Consider the following 5,258-nt stretch of genomic DNA (forward strand, 5'->3'; position numbering starts at 1 on the left):
TCGGCTCTAGGTGAGGTCAGGGTTCTGGGCTGGGAACGTCCTCCCTCAGGCCTCGCTCCCCGCCCGTGAACTGGGTCGCCTGACAGTGGAGGGGCACGGGGGAAGCGTATAAGTAAGACGGGTGCAGAGCCGACCGTCCGAGGCGTGGGGCCCGGCCGTGTCTCTTCGGCAGAGCCTGCTGAGCATCAGAGCCAGAGCAGAGCGGGCCTGGCCACGGCAACGCTCGACTCGGGGCACAGGCCGGGGGTGGGGCCCGGGCGTCCGTCCTGGAGCAGCGCGGTGGGCGCCACAGGCCTCCAAGAGGCAGTCCCAACTCCCCTAAACCCGCCGGCTGCCGGACGGCCTCGAAGGCAGGGGGGCGGTCTCTGAGCCCCTCTGATGTGGTAAATATTAATGGCCTCTTCTCTATTGTCATAGCAACCACACTTTCTAAAAGGTATCCCGCCTTCTATTGTGTTAGGTGTTATGAGATCGAGGTCAATTTTTCCAACATTGACAAAAGGAAAGGGGGGGGAGGCTGCTCTATACCGTGGCAATTTTTTTTTTTAAGTTAAGGTCCCTTAAACTTTCTCTGGTTTGCCTTCCTGGGGCTCCCTCCCTCCCTAGCTTTGATCCCATCTGGATCTGAGAACCCCCCCCCCCCCGCAGAAACCCCAACTGGGACCGAGGCCCAGTGCCCACGCTGAGACGCGGGTGCCCCCATCTCCTGCTGGGCACTGGAGCAGAGGCAGCCTTTGGGGGGCACCGTGAAGCCTGAAATATGTACATGCCGTCTCCAGGGGTGTTACAGGCAACACCAAGGGACGGAGTTCTGATCCGCCCCAGGGCACGGGTGAGAACAGCGTGCTAGGTGGAAGAAGCCCGACACACGGGACCACGTGTTATAGGACTCCGTTTAGGGGAATGTCCAGAAGAGGCAAATCCCAGGGACAGAAAACACGTCAGAGGTTGCCAGGGGCGGGGGGCCGGGGATTTGAGTCAGTGCCACGGGGGACGGGAGTTTCCTTCTGGGGGTGATGAAAATGTCCTCAACATGGCTGAGGTGGTCACACGACCCTGTGAATACACCAAAAAAACCACCGAATTATAGTCACATGCATCATACCTCAATAAAACTGGGTTTTCTTAATCCCTATAGAAAAATAATACATTTATTCTGAAAAATATATACACATATATATACTCTCTGACCTAGAAATTCCATTTCTGGGAGTTTTTCTTTTTTTTTTTTTTTTTAAATGTTTATTCACTTTTTGAGAGAGAGAGACAGAGGGTGAGCAGGGGGAGGGGCAGAGAGAGAGGGAGACACAGAATCCGAAACAGGCTCCGGGCTCCGAGCCGTCAGCACAGAGCCCGACGCGGGGCTCGAACTCACGGACCGTGAGATCGTGACCTGAGCCGAAGTCGTCCTGCACGGGCAGGACGTCGCGGGGGAAACACGTTTACTGAGTGGGTTTGTGTTCTCGATAAACCGTTCCGTGAAATGAACGGGTCACGACCAGCAAACGCACGTAGAACCACAGGCCTCACGGACGCGGAAGGATGGGGGCCGAGTCCTAAAAGGGGGCGTCTCCCGGATACGGCACTTGGGAGGACTCTTTGCTCCTCTTTGCCAGTTCTGAGGCTTGTCCCATGTGTTACCGTGACCTGGGGTGGTGGTATCACCCTCCGGCATGAGTCGCGCTTTGCGGCACATCACCAAGAGCCCTAGCGCGGAGCGTGGCCTCGCGTGGCCTCGCGTGGAGCCAGCCGAGCGAGCGCTGCGTGAGCACCGCTGAGCAGAGCACACGTGGCTCAGGGGACCACAGTGAGGCCTGCCTCTCTGGGCCTCCGTCGCGGGCAAGATGTTAAGTGACAACTCCCTCCCGGACCCCCAGGCCCGAGGTTGCGCCCCAGCGGGCCCGAGGCGGCGGCTGATGGAAGGGGCCAGCTGTGGGTGAGGGAAGCCGGCCCAGAGCCCGCAGCCTCCTGGGCACGCCGGCCCGGATGACAGCTCTGGGCCCCGGGCCAGCGGGTCCTCTCCGGGCCCGCTCCCTCTGCCGGCGCATTATTTCCTGCTAATCAGCGTCACCGGGCCCCAAGAGATGTCAGCCCGGAGCCCCACCAGCTGCTCAGACCCTGTTCCGGGGCACGCTTGGCTGGTTTTGGGAAGGCCGGGCGTAAGCGGAGCTGACAGCCCCATCTGCTTCCCCCCGAGGAGCCCGAGGCGCTGGGAGCGGGCGCAGAGCCCTGTTCGACACCCAGGGCCCGGCCTGGCGGGGCTCCCTCCTCTCGCCAGCCTGAGCCCCAGGCCCGCCTCCCCTCCGTGCCTCTCTGCCAAGGCGACCGCAGGAGTCGGGACCGTCACCCGGACACCAGCCCGGGGTTGGGAGGCAGGGAGGGGGCCGGGATGCTCCATCCTGACGGCGACACGGGCCACAACACGGCCTGTAGACCAAAAGCCGTTGACGTTAATTGAGCGCTTGCTTACCAATTGCTCCGCTGGACGGCGGCCCTTAACCTGTCGGGCGTCCCTCTTACAGACGAGGGTTCTGACACCCGGGGAGGCGGTCGTCGCGGACCGGCAAGCCACACTCCAGCCGGCCCACACTCCCAGGCACGTGGCAAAAGGTCTTGGATGGCTGAGTGTGGGCCCTCCGCTGTGCGGCCTCAGGCTTCCAGACTCCTGCAGACCCCCCCCCACCAGGGAGAAGCAGGAGGAGGAGAGGCTCCATCCGAAAGTCTGATAGAGCAGGGAAGAGGGGCCCGGGGCCCTCATACGTCCGGAGGCTCCTGCGTGACAGGCCGGGGCCTGGAGGCTGGCTGGAGGCTGGCTGGAGGGACCGAGCCGGGAGCCTCGGCCAGGCCTGCGCCCCTCGGGGACGAGAGGACAAGCAGAGCCTGCCCATCGGCCAGGGCCCTGAGACAAACCCCTCCCGGTGCCGGTGCAGGCACCTCCACGCTGGCTTTTCTGGCTGCCACTGCCACTCTCAAAGGTCCCTCGCGGGCTGTGGTGCCCCTGCCCCTGGGTGGTGCTTGTTGAAGGAAGCCGGAGCAGGTGCAACAGGGGGGCGGACACACGCTTCCTCCGACAGCTCCAGCAGGGGCTCGCTGCCCTGAGCCCAGCGCCCCTCGCCCCTCCCCGCTCACAGCGAGGGCGGTGCAGACCCTGAGACGGCCGTTACCGGTCAAGAACAGGGCATTTGTTCTTGACGAAGATATTAGAGCTCATTGTGGCACGTCCGGAGTTCTGTCGGGCAGGAAGCAGGTTTCCCGAGCGCGCCCCGTGCCCTCCCCCCCACCGCCACAGAGAGAACCTGCTGACCACCCTCAACCAGCCCGCCTGTGGTTTGCGGATACGGGAACTTTGCAGGAACGGATTGGGCCGCTGTGCTGCCCAGTACCTCCTTGTGTCACTCAACGTGATGTCCGTGGACCAGATGGCCCCTAGCCTTTCTAGTAAAAATCTCAAACCTCGGCGACCTTCCCCGGGCGCGTCTGGGTCGGCCCGCCCCCGACGGGGATGGACCCGAGAGGTGGGTGCGGGGACAGCAGAGCCCACAGGGCCGAAGTGGGGCTGGCATGGCGTGTGCAGACGTCACAGCCGCCACCCGTCCGGGAAGCGAGGAAGCTCTCCAGGGCGTCTGGGGAGGCAGGCGGGAGACGGGAGCCTGGGACCCAGAGGCGGCAGGCGGCAGTAACTTCTTGCCTCAATCAATAGCTATTTCTCTGCTCCAAATTACTTTCTCTTCCCCCTGAAACCATCAGAGGCAGCAGCTGCCGATCAGCTATGACACTTTAAAGAAATGCTATTGGAATTTCCAAACTCGGGAGGGTTCTCCGGGGCCACTGTTTGCTCAGCCATGTCCAGCAGCCAACGGGGCGGGGAGAGCGGGCCCCGAGCGAATGGACTGCCCTGGGCAGCTCGCTCTGGCCTCCGCGGGGCAGCCAGGGCACGTGCGAGGCCACGGTGCCCCCAGAGCAGCCCTGGTGGGGCCCCACACGACAATGGGTGGGGCCAGACGTGGGCAGTGACCTTGTGTGTGACCTTTGAGCAGAGGTGCTTCCTGGAGCGCACTAACGCCAGGGAGTGGGGTTTGAGGGCCCGGCCTGGGCCCAACCCCTGCAGATCGTGTTCCGGTGAGACCATCTCTTGAGGTCCCTGTGGGCTCCAAGGTCGAGTCTGCGAGACAGAGCTTTGGAGGTGTTGATTCTTTCCTCGTACACCCCGGCATTTGCAGGGCACGGCTTACAAAGTGTTTTGATGAGTACTCACTCCCTTAAGCCCCCACGATTGGATCCCAGCCAGTATCCACTTTGGGATAGTCAACCACAGCTCTCGGGGAGGGGGTCCTTGGCCCTGGGTCCCAGAGCCAGAAAAAGGTGGGACAGGCAGGCTGTCTCCCACCGGTGGCACAGTCCCATCGAGGGAAGGACACAGGCTCAGGGGCCACACCGAGCCTGGACTCCGATCGTCACCTGTCACTAGCTGGGTGACCTTGGGCTAGCCTGAACAACGATGCCTGTCGCGTGACTGGCAAGACAAGTGTCCGTGCAGGAAGCGTCGGGCACACGCCGGGCTCTGATCTGCACAATTACAGGCCCATGCGTTACGGTTCCACGGCCACCCACCCCTCGTTCCGGTGCGAACGCCCCCCCGGAGGCTCAAGCTAGGACCCCAGTTTGCAAACAAGGCCTGGAATGACGGGTCAGTCACAGAAGGTGCGTCAGCGGGCTCTGAGGGCTCGTCAGGCCACGGCCCAGCCAGGGGTCCCCAGCCACAGCCCCGTGGCTCGTGCCCCGCGGTGCCCAGCCACACCTCTTCGGCGGCTGGGACAGACGGTGCAGGGCCGCCTGGGTTTGAGTCCGTGGGCCCCTCTCCTCCCCCATGTGGACGCACTTCCCGGAGAGCAGACAGGCCCTGCCTGGAGGCTGCAGCCCCCTCACCCAAATGTAATTAACAGAAGGAACATGGCGGTGACCTTCTAATCCCAGAGGGGCTCCAGCGGGCTGTGTCTACTACAACTGGCGGGAGCGGCCGCCAGACCCGCGGAGTCGGAGCTGCTTTCCCGCGACTCCCCCCCCCCCCCCCCGGCAGCCCTGGCCACCCCCAGCAGAACTTAAGAGGCAGCGAGGCAACTCCCCCGAGATGTCCCCCAGGGGGGCAAAATGGGGCACTGGGGAGTCTGGGGTGAACAAGGTGCCCCCGTTTTCTATCTCAGGCTCGGTCAAAGCAGCAGCTGCATTCAGGAGGCGGTGCAGAGTGGAAACACAGGCCT

The sequence above is a fragment of the Puma concolor genome, chromosome D4 (genome assembly GCF_028749965.1).
Source record: "Puma concolor isolate L17-30 chromosome D4, mPumCon1.1.hap2, whole genome shotgun sequence".
NCBI lineage: Eukaryota > Metazoa > Chordata > Mammalia > Carnivora > Felidae > Puma > Puma concolor.